At 40.9% G+C, this 21,331-nt stretch overlaps 1 long non-coding RNA gene across 1 annotated transcript in view; it reads left to right on the top strand.

Moving 5' to 3' along the window:
• The first annotated feature begins 4,245 nt into the window (after positions 1–4,245).
• The window catches only part of LOC136851433 (uncharacterized), a 38,256-nt gene continuing 21,170 nt past the window's right edge, over positions 4,246–21,331 (top strand). The window contains exon 1 of the long non-coding RNA XR_010856879.1: positions 4,246–4,638. This is a non-coding gene — a long non-coding RNA (uncharacterized lncRNA). The remainder of the gene's footprint in view (positions 4,639–21,331) is intronic.

Genomic DNA, 21,331 nt, shown 5'->3' with positions numbered 1-21,331 from the left:
CCTCATAATCATTAAAAAAAAATTAACATAGAATGAACAGTGATACAGAATATTAAATGGCATTACTGCTCTTATCATCCTCACTCCAAAAAATGAGCATAGTTATATACTGTAGTCATAACTTTACATAATATACCCTCACGCTATTCTTCTCTACACTTAAAATTTTAATAACTTCAACAACTTCAAAAATGTGGCACAAAAATTTAAAACATGATAGGGTGTTGTAGGGGAACAAAAGCTTCAAAAGACCACCTATGAAACTAAAATGTTCTCTACACACACACACACACACACAAAACATTCCAATCCACTCAAGCAGTAATTGCCAAATAACTCGTCCAAATTTTTTGTCAAAACACTTGGACTCAAGGCTTAGCATGACCCCATTAAAAGCTGTATATGAGCAATCCCTTGATTATCTGGAACTCGACATTATCCAACACACCTGGACCAGGGGCCAAGGCCCCAGAGATATATGATAAATATAAATTTGACTGGAGTAATGTGAAAAAATATATAATGTATAACTAAAATACCAATAGTATTTCCGGGAAATGAAAATGTATGAATACTCTTAAAAAGATTATTTGCTTTTTCCATGACTGTCCAGTTTTTGTTTTTGCTTTTCATTTTGACCAATACTTGACTTGGTCTGGATCTCTGGTTTTGCTCATTTAGGTTAGGCCTGGGTCCCTCCCCCCCCCCACAAAAACCCTTTATGGTTTTCCTAACCCACGGACTTCTATTATTTCAATACCTGTCACCTCTGAAAGTTTCTTTACATAATCCTGCATGATTAGGCTTATCCCTTCTTCCTCTCATTCAGTAGGCCTACTTGCTATTAACATTATTCACCATCAGGCTAGGCTATAGGCCTAGATCACCAGATTTTGGTAATTCTATACATTAGCTCCGTGCCTGTTTTTACATTTTCAACTGGTTTTTTCTACACTTTTATGGGTTCTGATACTGGCGGTGCATTTGTTTGTTGTTGGCCAAATGGAATGTCCCTTCGAAGTGTTTAGTACTGGCCCAGGGGGTGGGGGTTGGGTACCCATATGTTAACAAGTTATTGCACTTGCCGGACGGGATATGAACCGTTCGAAACAGAAGTACCCGTGCTCTGTCTTGTGAAGATCGCGTATGGTAACCCCTTGTTGGATGGACTTCGGGGGTTAATTACAGGTTAATTAGACTCGAGCGCCAATAATGAAAGGTAAATTCATAATTGGCAACCAAAAAACTGTAGAAAAAGCCAAGTTATAGTGCCGTCGGCGACGCAGAGCTACCCTATAGTTCTACCCAGATTTTTTCCTTTTTACCCATGATACTTTGATAAAACTTTAGACTAGGCCCATTACCACCCCCTCTGGTTTGGTAACTAGGCTATCACTTTTTAGTATTATTTTATAAGTTGCCAATACACGGTATGAAATTCTAACCCACATTTTTGAAAAGAGCGCGGTAATTTTTTGGAAGACTCCAGCCAGCCATTTCAAAGGTGCCAGCTAGCCATTTTTGCATGAAAAACCATTTAGGATTTTTCATGCAAAATGGCCAGAAATGATAAGGTAGTAAAAGAACCTAAAAATACCAACCTAACTAGGGGTGTTTACTGGTTACAATTTTGCACTAGTTATGGAGGGGGCTGGTATTGTCTTACCTACAAGTCCTTATTTTTCTCTGCTATTAGGCATTTCCGAAGGTTATGTATTGAGAAGAAATTTTTGTTTTGATGTGATTTACCCAAGAAAATATAAATTATACAGCGGGAGGTGGCTGGAGTCTAACGACAAATAACCAAGAGCGCTTCATTCTCGTTATTCTGAACCCCATAAACAATATGCGCAAATGATAAATTAAAAATGAATCAAATTGGGACTTATAGGCCAAGGTAAGGCAATACCACCCACCTCCCCCATAGCTAGTACGGCAAAATTGTAACCAGTGAACAACCCTAGGGTACGTTAGGTTGGTATTTTTGGGTTCTCTTAGTGCTCAATCATCTTCTGGCCATTTCTGCATGAAAAACCCAAAATGGGTTTTCATGCAAAAATGGCTGGCTGGAGTCTTATTGGCAACTTATAAAACTTTACCCACTTTTTACATGCAAAAAGGACGACGTGTTTAGTACCAGCCTCTAAGGCATGAGAGGAAAAGCATAAAACAATACGGTAAATATCATAAACACAAAACAAAAGGCGGTAAATAGGCCTAGGCCTATTAAGGTCACCGACCAACGGGAATCAGGGGGTACCCGACTCTTATTCTCCTGCAGCGTTTTGTGAAATCATCCCCACTTAGTCTGGGGCACTTAAGTGTCAAACCTGTAATTAAATTATAGCAAGCAGCACCAAATGATACGTTGTTGCTTCTTACCTACGGTAATCTTCAGGCATCAGGCTGTGCTTCCTCTCCCAGACAGTATCCTCTAGGTTAGGCCTATTGCTTTCATCGTATTTCCACCTTTTGGTCGTATACCTCCACTTCATTTTTTCCATTTACGCTTTCTAATGAATGGTTTATGCTGTGAAATCATCTGTTGTGTTGTTGTTTTATCTGATTCACGCTAAAAACTTGTTAAACTAGCACTGCCAAAATCACACAAGTTAAGTAAACATTACAGACCGTAGCGTAACTAGCGTCATCTACCTCCATCTTTGTAAACGGCTCTTCTCGTCGAAATAAATTCATTATAGAAGTTCTTATAATTTAGTTTTATCAAAATATACAATCAAGTTTTGATAAGTTACACAATCTATTTTTATTAAAATATACAATCTAATTTTGTTTAAATATACAATCTGGTTTCATTAAAGTGAGTAAATATAAAGGCGACCGCCGCACGAAGATATCGTTTATTAATACACTCTTTCAGCTAAACGGTATCAAAATGAGTGTATATAATATAGTACATGTGAGATAATCTGAGACATTTATCGAGATAATGAGAAATTTGCTGTCTTTAGGTTACGGTCATCTCCGAAAGGCTGGAACTACTACCAGTCCCTTGGGATGCAAGTTAAAATAAAGACAAAAACGGCAAATTTCTCATTATCTCTATAGATTTCTCAGATTATCTCACCTATACTGCATTATATATACCCTAATATATATCGTTTAGTAAAAAAAAATCACATTAATAATCGAAATCTTAGTGCGGCCTCCTCCTTTATATATTTTACCTTACAAGCAAACAATGTTCATGAAAATTAAAACAGTGCATGACGATATTAGACATAAATCTGGATCAAATACAAAAGGTTATCCGAGAGAGAGTGAATAAAGGTGACACTGAAATGCTGAAAGCAGAAGCGGAGGGAAAAGAAACATTAGGAATAAACAGGTCTTATGAAAATAAGATTTGTGAAATTGAAAGGTATGATTATTCATTTCAAACTAAATTTATGATAGAAATAAGAACTGACATTCTAGAATTGAACAGGAGAGAAAAGTTATGTAGACATCAGAAGAAAACGATAATTTGTGCAACAAGCGATATATAAAAAAGATTTCATAATAAAAATGCTGGTGTTTTACACAAAATATGAAGAACAATTGAAAACAAGAGAAGATTATTATGTTTGCAATATATATATATATATATATATATATATATATATATATATATATATATATATATATATATATATATATATATATATATATATATATATATATATAATTCATTTAAAGACGCGAATGAACACAGTGGGAGAAAGATTTGAGGAGGCGTCATAAAAATATCTTTTATAGTCTGCATTGTACATTAACAATTTGAGGTCCAATGACACAATAAATCACCTAAAATTAAAATCATTTCAGACGTAACTAATATTTTACCTAGATGGAATAGAAACCAAAGAGTACAATAAACTAACTAGCGTTTCAGTGGCGCCCCTGATGGACCGTTCCTTGCTAAAAAGTACAAAAATGGTGAAAATTAAATGCACATTTCAAGCCGTAATATCTCAATCATTTATTTTATTTCATAAAGCTAAAACAAAAAACAATAGAGCAGATTTACAACGGAACCCTACGAGCTTTGTTAGAAGCGAAGTCGTTAATAACATCCAAGATCAGCTGATTATCAACAACATCGTTTGACAATCAGCTGGCTCAGAGTGGATCTTAGTTTTTGATTAGTTTTAGCTTGGAGAAGTTTCACTCACAGCTGGCAACGCTCATTCCGACGGTTAAGAACAATCTCAACAACATTTGGAACGAAATATGCTAGAAAATCTTGCTGACAGCTCGGCCCCCGCCCGCCCCCCCCCTTCTTAATTAGGCCATTCGTTGGTACTGCGCTACTGTCATTAACCATCGTCCATCGGCCTCCGTTGTTCGTCCTTGTGACAGTTCCTGTTCGTCTTCTCAACTCCAGATTGTTGTGTGGATTGTTACACCGAGTTTGCGAGCCGATTGTTCGAGCTTAGTTTTACCACAGCCAAGAAGTATGTGTTTACTGGTGCTGAGGATTTCATTTTTATCTAGTTATTACGTGGTGATGACTTACAATCAGTGGGAAATGAGACTTACGTGAACTCTGTCACTGGAAGCTGTGCTGTTTGGCATTTTGGTCGAATTGGTGTGGGACCTGGACTAAACAGAGATTATGAGAAGACGGAATGTAAAGTAAGTAAAAAACTATCTCTGAGTTAATGTTAAAAGCAACCTGATTTTATGCAGCTTAGCCTAAGGCAGTGGTTTTCAACCTATGGGCCATGGGCAGTTCTGAGGGACATCTTCAAAATAGTTTTTATAAAATGAAAAATCGTTTGCAGTAAATGCAGGCCAGCATAATAGATTTCTTTAGCCAATCCCTTCTTGAACTTATGGCGGTAAGTCTATGTATTAGCTCCGCGCCTGTTTTAACCGTTTCAGCTGGTTTTTTCTACACTTTTAGGGGTTCTGATACTGGTGGTGCATCTGTTTGTTGTCGGCCAAATGGAATGTCCCTTCGCCGTGTTTAATACTGGCCCGGGGGCGGTTGGGTACCCATACATTAACAAGTTATTGCACTTGCCGGACGGGATATGAACCGTTCGAAACAGACGTACCCGTGCTCTGTCTCGTGAAGATCACGTATGGAAACCCCTAGTTAGAGGGACTTCGGGGGTTAATTACAGGTTAATTACACTTGAGCGCCAAAAATTAAAGGTAAATTCAAAGCAACTGAAAAACTGTAGAAAAAGTTAGAAGGCAGTCGCCGCCACGGAGCTGATATATAGTTTTACGTCATATTCGCAGAACTGTTCCATACAGTCCAAGCAGAGCTGTTACTTAGAAATACCTCCTACTCTACCAAAATTTAGTTGAAGTTAGGCCCACTTTTCATATGGTGGCCTTGCCTGGAGAAATGAGCTAACCCAGATTTAAGTAAATTGTCACTTTATTTACTGTACCTAGGCCTATAACCAAGATTGTGGTAGTCCATGAGGCCTGAGTATAGGCCAGCATCAACAGGTTAAGTCAAGGTTTGTGTGACACCTTAATTCTAAGAGTGGGTTTTGGTATACCCAGTGGATGTTAAATTCACTTTGGTAATTTTTCGGAATACTCTAGCCAGCCACTTTTGCATGAAAAACCATATTGGGTTTTTCATGCCAAAGTTAAGTATACCTTAGTTTAACCGGTAATTCTAAGCCGGCTGTCCGCGGTGAGCTAGACTGTGGCAGTTGGCGTTTTTCTGTTATTTTACTTGCTTTACAAGAATTTAAAGTAATATTTTGTCGCCCGGTTGTAACTATACTGTGATTGACCTTTGAAGACTACACGGCTTGAATTACCTAACGCAGGGTAGGTCTAAGCCGGCATTCCGCGGCAAGCCCGCCCCCCCACCTCCATAGCTAATACGGCAAAATTGTAATCAGTAAACACCTCTAGGGTATGTTATGTTGGTATTTTTAGGGGTGTTTACTGGTTACAATTTTGCCGTATTAGCTATGGAGGGGTGGGGGGCTTGCCGCAGAATGCTGGCTTAGACCTACCCTGCGTTAGGCAATTCAAGTTGCGTAGTCTTCAAAGGTCAGTGACTGCTTAGTTACAGCCGGCCGACAAAATGTTACTTTAAATTCTTGTAAAGCAAGTAAAATAACATAGAAAAACGTCAATTGCCATAGTCTAGCTCACTGCGGACAGCTGGCTTAGAATTACCGTTTAACCAGACCACTGAGCTGATTAACAGCTCTCCTAGGGCTGGCCCGAAGGATTAGATTTATTTTGCATGGCTAAGAACCAATTGGTTACCTAGCAATGGGACCTACAGCTTATTGTGGAATCCGAACCACATTATAACGAGAAATGAATTTCTATCCCCAGAAATAAATTCCTCTAATTCTTCATTGGCCGGTTGGAGAATCGAATGCGAGACCAGCAGAGTGCTAGCTGAGAACGATACCAACCCATCCAATAAGGAACTTTTTCATGCGAAAATGGCTAGGAAATGATACGGCACTAAAGAACCTAAAAACCAACCTAACTTAACCTAGGGATGCTTACTGGTTACAATTTTGTTGTATTAGCTATGGAGTTGGGGTCCGGTATTGTCTTACCTTATAAGTTGTAATTTGATTAAAATATTTTTCTGTTATTAAGCATTTGCAAAGGTTATGTTAATTATTTTTCTCTGTCATTAAGCATTTGCAAAGGTATTGAGAAGAGTTGTTTTTGTGTTTTACCCAAGAAAAATATAAATTATAATGTGAGAGGTGGCTGGAGTCTTAGGAAAAATAACCTTAACTTTTTGCTAGGGAAATAAATAGTTTCATTTCTTATCAGATTAGCCTATGTATTTTGAGAATTAGCTTATTTTCTCATATTTGGTGTCAACAGCGCATTTTCGTGGGTTCCCAGTCCCCTGCGTGAAACAATTTGGAGAAGACTCTGAGAAACTGTTGTTTCGAGGCCAAAAACAAAAATGAGTAAATTGTACTAACTGGAATGGTCTAAAGTGCCTAAACTAAAGAGTAAGCAACTTGAAAAATACAATTTTTATTTATATCAATCATCAGACACTTTCTAAAGGACAATATGCCTCAAGGATAATTGCAATGATGTTCCTTACTTTCCCTAGCCTTATTAGATCTATTAGCTGACTATAGGATTTCCTCCCCGTGGACCACCCCTTAGGGGGCTTAGTGCTGTCAGTGCATCTCATGCTGTGCACTGTAGGCAAAATTTAAGGTTCTTTGTAGTGTCCCTTAGCTGCAATCCCTTTCATTCCTTTTACCATACCTCTTTTCATATTCCCTTTCATATTCTCGTTCTTTCATCTTACTCTCCACCCTCTCCTAACAATTGAGTCATAGTGCAACTATGAGGTTTTCCTATTACACCTTTCAAACCTTTTACTGACAATTTCTGTTTGTGCTGAATGACCTCATAGGTCCCAGTGCTTGGCCTTTGGCCTAAATCCTATATTCAGTTCAATTCAATTCCCCATGGACCACTTCTTCTCCAGCAAACCTGACCAAGGGCACTGTCAGTCAGGGATGCATCGTAACATCATTTTCCCTAACCTTAATCGACCTAGGGTTCTAGGACTTCACCTGAGCTCCCTCCCCCACACCCACCAACCCTGCCCTGAAACCCTATGCTAACCTGATCTGGAGTTCCTTATACCAAAAAAAGTTAAATACAGTAAAGAAATTCATCTCAGTCTAGCCTTGTACCCTTGGTTCTGAAGGCTCTACCCTGTCACCCCCTTAGCATTTGTGTACAGTACTCATCATATTCCTTACTTTAAGTTAAGGTGGTAGACAGCAAGAAGTCAAATTTTTTTAATGAATCTTACCTCCATTATGATAGCTATATTTCCCACATCAAGGGGGAGGGCAGTAGTGTGAAAACTAAAGAAATTAATCAGATCATTTAGTTTGAACTATCTGTTGGCCCATCCTTCTCGGGTGATTCGAGCATCTGTTGTTTACCATTTAGTTTTTTCTCTGTTGTCACCTGCGAGGACACATTGGAGAGTATTGTTTGCTTTGTTTCAGTGACGATTAGTTCATTTTCTGGATTTTGGGTTTGGTTTTTCTTGTTTTTTATCACTATATATATAGGATGTTACCCAAAGAGGTTAAAGATAAATTGTTTGGAGTCAGTCAGGTAAGAGGGTGTAATACCTGGCCTTACTCTTCAGTTTACGATGGTCATTACATATGAATTGAATGGAGGAACAAGGATTGTTCTTTTAACGATTGCTGTGACCAGTGTAATGATTGGCCAGGAAAGATAAGGAATGTTTATTTAAAGTTGTAAGTGAAGCAGATAAGAATAGGAAACAAAAAAATTTATTTAACACTAGGACAGGAAGTGAGGGTAGAAGTAAGTTTTTCTGATCTTAACATGATCTGTCAGATTGTAGCTCTCCCTGTTTTCTTAGTAATCCTTCTCCTTCACATTATTTCTTCTCTCAAGCTCCCTGTATCATTCAGGATATGTTTGGCAAATTAGAAACTGAAGTTGCTAGTTTTAGAGCTTTCTTTGAAAAGTATATGATGAGGTTTGACATATTAGAAACCGATGTAGCTAGTTTTAGAGCTGTTTTGGAAAAGTTTATGAAGGTAACATCCTCGACGCTTGCTGCATTACTGGTCCAGTTAAATCATCCTTTTTCTTGTTCTCCCTTGCAGCAGAGGAAGTGCCAACACCCTCCCTTCCTGTAGGCTAGACCTTAAGCTGCGCCCGGTGATGCTCTCCTTACTGTTGGAGGTAGAAGTGGGGTATGTCAGGGTGAGGAAATGCTTCGTGCCTGTTGTCATCTTCCTCTGGCCAGCCTGGAGCATGTTGCGTACAGGTTGGTGCTTGGTTCTGAAATATGTGCTCGGCACAATCAAGTGAAGTTTGTGTAGGCAGTGGGTAGATTTGCTAAGTAATGGTTAGCACACTCACTTGATATCTGATTCCATTTTCATTGGACCTTGCTGGAGGCCACGTATTTCTAGCGATCTTTATCCGAAATCTTTGTATGGTCCTCCTTTGCAAAAGGATTGTGTTCTCTTGGAGGCGCTTCCCTGGTGCTGGGCACTCGCCTGATTCTGGGCACTCGCCTGATTCTGGATACTCGCTGCACTCTGGGCGCTTGCATTGCTCTGGGTGCTCGCCTGGCTCCAGGCGTTAGCTTGGCGCCAGGTGTTTACGTTCTTCTTGGTCTCCTCTTCCTGTTGGTCTGGTAATGCCAGTTCTTCTTCACGCCGTTTGTCCGGCACGAGGGAGGTTCGTGGGAGTAGCTGCGATCAGGTATGTGAAAACATATGATCCCCACATTGTTCTTGTTGTGCCTCACGTAAACCATTGGTGATGTGTAAGGTGTGGTCACCACATTTTTGTTCCTGTTCTCCTCAGGCATCGTACTTCCAGTCTTGTTCCCCTTTGTTATGTCAGGCTCCTCCTGAGCATTCTAGGAAGTTTCTTTTTCAACATCACAATATACGCAAGATGACATAGGTGTCACCATGTGGAAAATATAAAAATCAGTTTCATATAAGAAACTTAACAAGCAATTACATAGCTATAGTTTACACTCGCGCGGTAGCACTTCTATTGTTTTTGTGTAGGTGACTAGCCCCGCCCACTATTGGGGAACAATGGGAACAATAAAGCAGTAGAGTCCAATTCATTTCTGCCGGCCTTTGACATAACATCAAATGTTTGCAGCAGCTCTTTTTTTTTTTTTTTTTTTTTTAATTATTTCATTGGTATTTTGGTCAGTCCTCCAGGATTCAGTGAAGTATTCCTGCGATTGCGTAGCCTTCAAGCTTGTTAGCTTTAGCTTAGGTTTTTATAACCTGTTTTTTTGAATTTAACATGTCAGACTCAAGTTCCTCCAGTGGACATTAGGTATTGTCGGGAGGGTTGTAAGACTAGGTTTACAAAATCTACTTATGATTCTCATATGATTTGTGCTAACTGTAGGGGACAAACATGTATGAAATAGCAAACATGATAAGTGTAAGGATTGGGATAAGCAATGGAAGGTGTTGAAATCCCATATAGAGAAGCTTGATAGGGATAGGAAGAGGATGGTGGCCTCTACAGCCGAAAGTAGGGCACGTAGCCTAGAACCTACACCTAAACCTAATGTTATAAACGATCTTCCCATTCCTCCTTCCTCTGTTCCAGCCTTGTCTCCCATCCCCAGTCCCCCTACCATTGTATCACCTACTCCTGTGCCTAGCTCCCATGCTTCCGACTCTGATCCCATTGCCAGTCTCGAGTGCAGGTTTGATTGCAAGATTGACCTAGTGGTTACTATAGTGGCTGAATTAAGGGTGCCCCTAAAGGCTCTTAAGGACAAGTGTTCAGTGAGAATACAAAAAGTGATAGGGTCATGCAAGTGCAAGTGGAGGGGGTGGCTGCTCATCCTGCCAGTTCTCCTAGATGAAGGTCCCTGTCATACTCCCCTGACCCTGGGAGAAGACATACCGGAGGTCCAAAGGAGGCTGGTGGGGTTAGCCCATGGGTAGTCGCCCCCTAAGTCAAGCCTGTCACACACTCCCAGGCTTTGACAGACAGCCGTTGGAAAGGCATCTCAGTAATGTGCGTCAGTTGTCTTCCGACTCAGAGAATTCTAGTCCCGAGTCTCGATCTTTGAAGAGATGTACGCACGACATGGTCAGCTCTGCCACTGCCTTGTAAGTGGTTTAAGGAATGGCCTCACAGCCCTCAGCTGTCCTGCAGTGCTTGGTGCAGCCCGGAGTATATTTCACCCAAGTGTTCAGTTGTAGAGGGCCGGTATTTGGCTCCCAAGCACCCGAGTGTCAAAAAGTGCCCTTCACCTTCTTCCAGGCGCCCATCGTCTCTCAAGCGCCCAATGTCTTCTCCCTGAGTGCCAAGTGCCAGTTCCAGTCTCCAGGCACCCGCCTCCTGCTCCTGAGCGCCCGATGCTAGCTTCCAATCACCTGCCGCCAGCTCTCAAGCATTTGGCGCCAGTTGACAAAATTTATAATGTAATGGTTAGGACTATGTTGATTAATGGGCATGAGTCATGGTACAGTATGGCGACTTTGGATAATAAATTCTTAGCATTTGAAAATAAGGTGCTCAGAAGAATATTAGGAATTAATTGGAAGGATAGAATCTCAAATAACAGAATTAGAGAAGTAAAGGGGGTGCATCCGGTCAACGAGTATGCTAGGTTCACACGCTGGAAGTGGCTAGGCCATGTGTGTAGGATACAGTACAGGGAATAGTGTGAGATACACTGGGGTTGGTTGTCCTTGGTAGAAGAGGTAGAGGTAAGCAAAAGGAGATGTGGCTGAGGACAATGAGGTGAGAAGCAGATGATTGTTGGTGAGATCTTGAGGAGTAAGCCCAATACAGAATGTGGTGGCATGAGTTCATCAAGGCCCTACATACCCTTGTGGGTGCCACAGGAAATGATTGATTGATTGATTGATTGTGTTTGACATAGCAAATGTTGCCAGCTGCTTCCCAGTCATTGAGGCAGCTCACAAAGTGGTTCTCTGGCTTCTTTTAGGCGCTTTGAGTCATCTCTTCAACCATGACGTTGGGCATATTTGCCTGTTAGACTAGCGGATCCTTCTTTGATTTCTGCTGTCCCAGTAGCAGAACAGACTGGATTATCTTCCCCTTCTCGAGGTTTTTTTATGTTGACTCATTTAGCAGTTTTGATTTGACCTTCCACTGAACTCAGTGTCAGCGTAGGATAATGTGAATGTAGAGGAAGCTTGTTTTTCCTGTGCAGAGTATTCTTTGGTGCCAGGGCACAACACAGCACCAACCATTCCTCTGGATGGAGCAGGTTTTTTTTTTTCAAATTAGTCATTTTTAGAGGAGTTGAAACTCCCTTTGTCTTTGGGAACAGTGAATTCTGCTGCTGCCACCCCTGCTTCCTCAGGATTTTCCTTTGATGGACCTGAGGCTTCTGAATGGATTCTGATGCTGAAGAAGAGTAGGTAGTGTCATCAGCTTCTCAGAGACTGAAAGGTCTGTGCTAGCAATTTTAATGAAGGCTTAGATGGCTTCTTGAGAGTACTAGTATGGCTCCAGACCCTGTCTTTCAGATGTTTGAGTCTGCCAGAGTATTTCCACTTCATTAGTCCAACATGCGTGAGGTTTATTTGTGCATCAGGGATCTAGCATACCAGCCTAATCAGTCTGCTCATTTTAGATCACTGTTCCCTTTGGCACCGTGCTGCGCTGGGCATCACTTTAGAATTCTTGTTCTTCTCTGGTGTCACCACTCCTTACTTGATCCCCCTTTTTTGTACCTTCAACTCCTCTCAGGCATTCTAAGAGTGTTCAAGATCATGTTCGTGATAGCATTTTCCATGAACACCGTGGGTTCCTTTCCAGTCTCCTCGTGTATATGCTAGTTCTTTTCAGGCACGCTAGGTCTCCTACAGAGTCGACACTTGCTTCCTTCCTTGAACAGGCTTTGAACCTGCACCTTTTGACTGCTACTGTTTCAGTAGCACAGTGCTTGGCTTCTACTCAGTTTTTTGTCATTGGCGTTTCAAGCAATTTTGGCGTTAGTGTTAGCCATCTCATCAGGTGCCAGATACCTCATTGGGTGCCAGCATCTCATTGGGCGGTAATCGTCACATTTTTAGTGCTTCAGGTGCCTTCTGCGTTAGCACCAAGCACCATTCAGGCACCAGTGTCTCTTCTGGCGATAACCACTACATCGCCAGTGCTTCTGATGCTTTCAGTTTTAGCGCCAGCATCTTTTCGGGCTTTAGGGCCAGCCACCACATCGTTGGCGCTTCAGACACTTACGGTGTTGGTGCTGGTCACCTCATTGGGCACTAGCTGCCACATTGTTGGTGCTTCCAACTCCTTTGGTTTTGGCGCCACCTCCACTTCGCCAACATGGGAGAGTGCTGATGTGGAGTTTTCTGCTTGATAGAACTTGTTTTGTCTCACTGGGGGAGTCTTTGCACTTCTTTACAGTGCTAAGGTTGGGTGCTGAGAATATTTATGTTCTTGTCTCACTTCTCCAGTGTCTGTGGCTCAGAACCAATGTAATTCTTTGCTGAAGGATTCATCTTAGGGTGCTATTGTGTAGGAGGTGGAGAAGTAGAGCCCAGGGAGTTGTTTTGTCACTCACAGGTGTTTAGGGGCCCTTAACTACAGCAACATCCTTCCTTTTATGTTGGTGCAGAGTGCCAAGAGGAGAGTTACAGTGCTCACTTCCTTTTCTAGGCTCTCTTAGCGAGTTTACCGTTAGTTTGCCCCTCCTACCTACACAACAAGGAGCAGCTTCAGATTCTGCAGCCAGATGTAGATTTTCTTTTGCAAGGAACAGTGGAATTTGGTACAAAGTTATGGCTTCTACAATCACCTGTTCCTGGTGTCTAAGCTTCAAAAGGGGAAAAGGACCAAAACTGAATGCCTCAAAACAAACTTTTTTTTTTTGTTTGCCTGATTGTTAAGTACTTTCCAGAGAAATGTCTGGGTTCCCTTCTGTCATGCTCTCTCCTTCCTTCTCGGCCTTTGAACTTCTGATTTCCCTTGAATGTTATCTTGTCATGTAGAAGAGATGCCAGCCTTTACCCTCTTCTTGGGACTTTACATCAGGACTTTTGTTGTGGTTTTAGATACTAAGTGGTAGTATGTGAATTTCTCTAGAAAAGCACGTGAGTTTCCATGCCTGTTTCTCCTTGCTGCCTCATTTGGGTTTGTCCTTGTAACCCTGTTCTCCTGTGTAGTGGTTAGTACTGGGCAGGCATCCAGAATATAGGAGTGTCACACTCTCCGTACAATAGGGGGATAGTAATTGTCTATGCAAGTCTGATCCCTTCCACCCTGGGTGTTTTTACCCTGCAACGATCATTGTTTCTTTTGTTACAGTTTCTGGTGGTTGCCTAGTCCCTTCTTCATACCTCTTCAGCCCTCATTCTCTAGATCTGCAGTTAGGAATTGTACAAAAAGAATATTAGAATAAGATTGGTTTATGCCTTCTTTACTCCTGCCTTCGAGTTCTGGCTGAAGAATAGCTTGTTGCACTTTTAGAAACTGAGTTCATCTGCATGTATGGCATTAAGAAAAAGTTACCAGCATATAGCTTACGTGTGTGTAGCTACAGGTATAAACATGCAATCCTAGTATGTGGTTCAAATTTCTGCAGTTTTTTTAATTTTTTTTTTTTAAGTCATGGATCTAACCCTACACTCAGGCCACCTCTTTCATTCCGATTTTTTGGTCTGGCATAAGGAGCAAGGGCCTCCCGAAGGTGTTATCCTTTTGCTCTGAGGTGATATCCTTGTGATCTAAGCATTGACTTGCAGATGAGGGTGCTAGCTGGACGTTCATTTCATGATCCTCTAGATGGTCATGGAGCTTGTGTGCAATAGGTGTCTGGGGTTCATCATTGGTCATGCACACGCACACAATATTGCATAAATATAATAATTTTATATTTATATATAAATTGATATTTAAGTATGTATGTATGCATGCATGCATGCACGTGTGAGGTCATATATTTTGGTTAAAATGCAAAATGAAAAATGTCATGCAGCAGTCCAAGTTGGCAAACTCATGTGTCTGCAAACACGCCATTCATGTAATTTTTTGTCTTGCGGCGGTATTTTATCTTGTACCCAAACAAGTTACAGTGCAAACTCACTGGTCATTTCCCATCCCTTTCCTTAACGAAAATGGCCATAAAATCGAAAGAACTCCGATAAAAGAGGATGTCTCCTTGGCCGTCCATTCCTGTGTGCTCTTTGCTTAATTTGGTAGGATAGCAAACAGCCAGTTACCCGGCTGTATTTAAGAGGCTTTCACTAGCTTCCACAAAACAGAATATTCATAAGTGCAAACCAGAAAACTCAGCTAAAATATAAGAGAAATAATGTAGCATATAGTTGTCGTAGCATTTAAAATTAAATAACTCTGAAGTGAAGAGGAAATGGAGAATATTGAGTTGAGTCATTTGAACTTTAGAGGATCAGTCTGGATGCAAATGCTTTTTTCGTTGAGCTGGCTTTGCCGATTCTCATTTCTTAGTTGATCAGTTTGGGTAATAGTCATAATTTTACAGCTGCAATATACACGTTTGCTATATTTGGTTTATTCGTACCGAAACTAGTGCTGGCACGTGAACTTACAGAATTTAATCTATATTCCTATCCGACTTAGCGTACTGATGTGGCGGGATACTCTCGTTTGATTGCAGTGAGGGAATGGAAATGAATAATTCTGGGAGAATTTTAGAATGGAAACGAACCCTGTATAAGTGGGTGTACATAATGCGCTCTCTCGTTCGGTTTACAGCTTTGTCTCGTGATCTCGCTCAAGAATTTTAAAACCCAACTAAGTTACTTCGCGCGCCCGATCTCAGGCTTCAGTGCGCGTTTGACGATCACGGAGGTGGTCGTTGATAAACTACCTCCCCGCCCCCGTCTCTTTTTTTTTTTATAGTAATCGTGAGATTCGCATTGGAGCTACTCGTGAAATTCATAAAAGTCTGTGAACAACACACGTCTTTATGTATGACGAGCCGAGTCACAAGAATAAAGCCATGCCCAGTAGTACGTTAGAAGAACTTCGAGAAGTGGCCCTTCCAAATCTTGATGTTGGTGATTGTGCGAATGAAATTTAAATTATGCAACTTAATTTCAAACGCAACCATTAGTTTATCCCATAATGATATACATTATATATTTTAATCTATTTAATTACTGTATTTAATATTTATCTGTATATATACTATATATATATATATATATATATATATATATATATATATATATATATATATATATTATATATGTACATTATATATATATATATATATATATATATATATATATATATATATATATATATATAATTGACCATATGACTTGTTTTGTATAATGGTTTATTAGCAACTGAACACATGACTTGTTTACGTAATGGCACGTAAGTGACTGAATATGTAAGTCGTATTTACTGAAGGATTTTTAAAATATCTACCTTACAACCTATGTTTGGGTAGTGGTTGACCAATAATTTACGGTATAAACAAGGGTTTATAAAAGAAAATAATGTAGAGAAGCGTTTTCCTTGTTATGTACTCGTGTTTAGGCCTATCTCCCTGCTTTCTCTTGGTCGCATTTAGACTACTTGTTTAAGAACATTTGTCCGTTGGGAATGGTAAAAACAATAATAATGATAATTACGTTTAACCTGTGGACGTTACGGCCAGAACTTCATTTCCATTTTTTGTATTTTAAAAAGCATTAGGTAAGCGCAAACATTCAGTTTCCATTTTTATTTCAATCTACGTAGGTATATCAGAGCATTGTTCTGGTTAATGAGAGAGAGAGAGAGAGAGAGAGAGAGAGAGAGAGAGAGAGAGAGAGAGAGAGAGAGAGAAAGTAATTAACCCAATAAAGAGAGAAGCGTAACAAACTGAGAGAATGACGAGTTGTAATACAACAGAGAGAGAGAGAGAGAGAGAGAGAACGATGAACTTTTAACAAAGAGAGAAGAGTAACAAACTGAGAGAATGACGAGTTGTAATACAAGAGAGAGAGAGAGAGAGAGAGAGAGAGAATGTAATTAACCCAATAAAGAGAGAAGCGTAACAAACTGAGAGAATGACGAGTTGTAATACAACAGAGAGAGAGAGAGAGAGAGAGAGAACGTAATTAACCCAATAAAGAGAGAAGCGTAACAAACTGAGAGAATGACGAGTTGTAATACAAGAGAGAGAGAGAGAGAGAGAGAGAGAGAGAGAGAGAGAGAGAGAGAGAGAAATGTAATTAACCCAATAAAGAGAGAAGCGTAACAAACAGAGAGTGACGAGTTGTAATACAACAGAGGGGAGAGAGAGAGAGAGAGAGAGAGAGAGAGAGAGAGAGAGAGAGAGAGAGAGAGAAATGAGAGAGAAATGTAATTAACCCAATAAAGAGAGAAGCGTAACAAACAGAGTGACGAGTTGTAATACAACAGAGAGAGAGAGAGAGAGAGAGAGAATGTAATTAACCCAATAAAGAGAGAAGTGTAACAAACAGAGTGACGAGTTGTAATACAACAGAGAGAGAGAGAGAGAGAGAGAGAGAGAGAGAGAGAGAGAGAGAGAGAGAATGAGAATTAACCCAATAGAGAGAGAAGCGTAACAAACAGAGAGTGACGAGTTGTAATTCAACAGAGAGAGAGAGAGAGAGAGAGAGAGAGAGAGAGAGAGAGAGAGAGAGAGAGAGAGAGAGAATGTAATTAACCCAATAAAGAGAGAAGCGTAACAAACAGAGTGACAAGTTGTAATTCAACAGAGAGAGAGAGAGAGAGAGAGAGAGAATGTAATTAACCCAATAAAGAGAGAAGCGTAACAAACAGAGTGACGAGTTGTAATTCAACAGAGAGAGAGAGAGAGAGAGAGAGAGAGAGAGAGAGAGAGAGAGAGAGAGAGAGAGAGAGAGAGAGAGAGAGAATGTAATTAACCCAATAAAGAGAGAAGCGTAACAGAGTGACGAGTTGTAATACAACAGAGAGAGAGAGAGAGAGAGAGAGAGAGAATGTAATTAACCCAATAGAGAGAGAAGCGTAACAAACAGAGTGACGAGTTGTAATACAACACAGAGAGAGAGAGAGAGAGAGAGAGAGAGAGAGAGAGAGAGAGAGAGAGAATGTAATTAACCCAATAAAGAGAGAAGCGTAACAAACAGAGAGTGACGAGTTGTAATACAACAGAGAGAGAGAGAGAGAGAGAGAGAGAGAGAGAGAGAGAGAGAGAGAGAGAGAGAGAGAGAGTAGCGTAACAAACTGAGAGAGTGACGAGTTGTAATACAACAGAGAGAGAGAGAGAGAGAGAGAGAGAGAGAGAGAGAGTGTGTAATTAACCCAATAAAGAGAGAAGCAAACTGAGAGTAACAAACTGAGAGAGAGAGAGAGAGAGAGAGAGAGAGAGAGAAGAGAGAGAGAGAGAGAGAGAGGGAGGGAGAATGTGTGGGTTCAGAAATATACAATTCTCACTTGACAGGATACCCAAGAACTTGCCCAGTTTGAACCTCAACAAAGAGAATAATGCAGGTCCGAGGCCGTGAGTGAGAATGACATAGCACGTGTTGCATGCTGGATTATGGTATATAAATAGTTTAGGAGAGGGGTGGAGATGACTATTTTTTTTAGGCGTACAAAAGCGTTCGTTGCCACTCTGAACATTTAAGTATTCACAATTTCATAATTTTCAGTCCAGCATGATAGTGAAGGTCAAGCAAGTATTCTGCATTTTGTGTGAAGTCTGCAGAATGCCTTCTAGCCACATTCCGCTTGGCTGTAGTTGGTGTAATGGAGAGAGAGAAGAGGTTTGGTGGAGGATGATGCCTTTGATAGAAGAAGGCAGTGGAGGAGAAGGCGCATCAGGCAACCGACCCCTTAACCTAGTAGGGATAACGGTGTGAAAGAAGAGGAGGAGTCAGTAATTGGTCTAATCATCGTCACCCTCGGTGTTGCATGATATCACTATCTGTTGGAAAATGTTCTCAGGATCCGGGTCATCTGCTTATGACAGATTTTAGTTTTCTGAGATGGCTATATGTCTGTCCGTCCGCACTTTTTCTGTCCGCCCTCTGATCTTAAAAACTACTGAGGCTAGAGGGCTGTAAATTGATACGTTGGTCATCCACCCTCTAGTCATCAAGCATACCGAATTGCAGCCTCGAGCCTCAGTAGCTTTTAATTGATTCAAGGTTAAAGTTAGCCATGATCGTGCGTCTGGCACCTCTATAGGAGTCAGCGACACATGCCACCACCGGGCCGCGGCTGAAAGTTTCATGGGCCGCGGCTGTGAGTTTCATGGGCCGTGGCTGAGAGTTTCATACAGCATTATACGTTGTACAGAAAACTCGATTGCGCCGAAGAAATTTTGGCGCATATTTAACTTGTTTCCAATTGTGTCAGTGTGGGTTGAACATGTTAGACGGACAGAAAAAAGATGACAGGTCTTTCGGTTAGGGCTGATCGTGATGAAGGTCCCATATGTTTCAAGATAGTGGAATTTTCTTTGTTTCTTAACAAAGCGTGTGCATTCCCATTCGACCGTATTTAAGTTTGTCTTGTTCCTTTGCTCCCAGGGACAAGATACATAATGTAGCCTGTTTTGAATCTGCAGGATGACATCTGGCCCCGTTTTCCTATCTGTTTTTTTTCTCTCTCCTTTCGTCAGGGAGTGTTCTTATTGCATTGCTGCTATTTAGGAATTCCTGCTGTAGATGATGTGCTAATGCTTTATTAAAAGCCCCACATATTATTACTTAAAACTTGGTTGGTTCCCCAACCCGCAAGCAGTTCAGCTCAACGAAAGCACTGATTTTTCCTTGCAAAATTTTTCATTGCCCTGCTTCCATTTTTTCACTCCCTCTCTTTGAAGCCGTCCTGCTGAACACTTGCGATCTCTCTCTCTCTCTCTCTCTCTCTCTCTCTCTCTCTCTCTCTCTCTCTCTCTCTCTCTCTCTCTCTCTCTCTCTCCGTCGTTAACTGGATAATTAATTTATCCTTAATAGATATTTGATTTCCCCCCCTCCCCAGTAACCTGTAATATCTTTATATATTTGGCCTTATCTATATTGAAATCTCACTGCAATATAACCATCATCCTGTTAACTCGGCATTACATTGCTGAAAACGCGCTACAAACCCACCTGCAGCGATAGTTCCTGAACATGCTTCGCCTCTTTTCCAACTACAATGGAATGAATCAGTTCTGCCTCACTTGATGATGCTGAGACAATACGAGGCTCTTGAAAGAAATATTAGTCAGGGAATCTTACCTCCCACTCTGCTAACAATTTGCATCACAAAACAGCCATCACTCTCACCCATCCAATGGCAAGCACTCAGCAACAGCATTGTCCCCACCACACTAACGGGCAGTGACCAACAGTCCATTTATTGGATTTCGCGCAGCCACCTCTTCCTTGAGGTCATCTTTGAGCTCTATGCACAGCCACAAAGTGCCTCACAATTATCAGTTGCCAACTCTAGATGCCCTTTGATGTTGATTTTGTCAGGGAGGGCACAGCAGCAAAGTATGGCCCACTTACAGCACTTCTGAGGCAAGAAGGCACAAATTAAGAAATGAGATGGGCAATTCTTGTTCCATAATTGTGATGCCAGGCACCATAACTTCCTTTGACTTAAAGGCATCACCAAATGCCATTGGTATTAATGCCATCATAGAATGCACTCGAGTTATTACAACGCCAGCACAAGCTACTAGATCCCATGCTAATTTCAGAGTTAGGGAAAATCCAAGGGTTTCTTGAAGGCACATCGCTTATTTATTGGTAAACAAGTAGAAATATGCAAATGCACATTCTTGGACAGTGGGTCTCAGTGCACAATAGTGTACCCACGCAACAAAGCAAGTGCAAATCAAGTTGGCTACCTTTTTTAGTGAAGAAGCTCAAACCTTTGATATGGTATGATTTCATGTACATACCGGAAAGAGATGATGTTTGATAAAGTGCCCTGGTCAATAAAGTTGAGTATATCTTAGAGTAACCAGACCACTTAGCTGATTAACTGCTCTCCTAGGGCTGGCCCGAAGGATTAGACCTATTTTACGTGGCTAAGAACCAGTTGGTTACCTAGCAACGGGACCTACAGCTCACTGTGGAATCCGAACCACACTATAGCGAGAAATGAACATCATCACCAGAAATAAATTCCTGTAACTCTTCATTAGCCGGCCGGAGACTCGAACTCGGGCCTAACGAGTGCTAGGCGACAACTCTACCGACTGGCCCAACAAGGAACTGCTCTGGTCAATAAGCATGAACATGTGTCTGTTCCCATTCCCGCTTTGAATAGGCTTGTAAGAGAGTTGAGAAATAAAGGAGTCTCATTAGCAGACCACCACATTTGGTCTTATACTAACGATGGTTTCATCATAAAGATAAGCGCCATTTACTACAGCACATTTGTCTATCAGTGAGAAAGTTTGGATGAAGTCACTCTTGATGAACACTGATGTAGCTGTTATTTTTTATCAAATGCCTTTGCTCCTGTAACAGTTTCTCCCTCACAAGACATGGCCTAGGAAAATCATGCTCTCCCCCATGCTCACCATGACAGTGGCAGAAGGGTGAATTTGTCTCCCACTCTCTACTGTCGAGGAAATTGATCTTAGTGTTCGCATGAAACCTGTGGCAAAATTACCCAGGCAACCCATTCAACTTGCCATTCCCTTTGTCAGCCTCATGTTCACTCAAACAGCATTGTTAAACTTGAATTAACACTGATGCAGGAGAGGTTTAAAGATGCAGAATTGGTTGGGGATCAAGGGATGCTTAGGAAAGTTATGTTCCATGTTCAGTTTTTTTTTTCTAAATTCATTTGCTTCCATAGATTTTATTTTTTTTAGTATTTT

Source organism: Macrobrachium rosenbergii, chromosome 23 (genome assembly GCF_040412425.1).
Source record: "Macrobrachium rosenbergii isolate ZJJX-2024 chromosome 23, ASM4041242v1, whole genome shotgun sequence".
Lineage (NCBI taxonomy): Eukaryota > Metazoa > Arthropoda > Malacostraca > Decapoda > Palaemonidae > Macrobrachium > Macrobrachium rosenbergii.
This window is presented reverse-complemented; position numbering and strand designations above follow the sequence as displayed.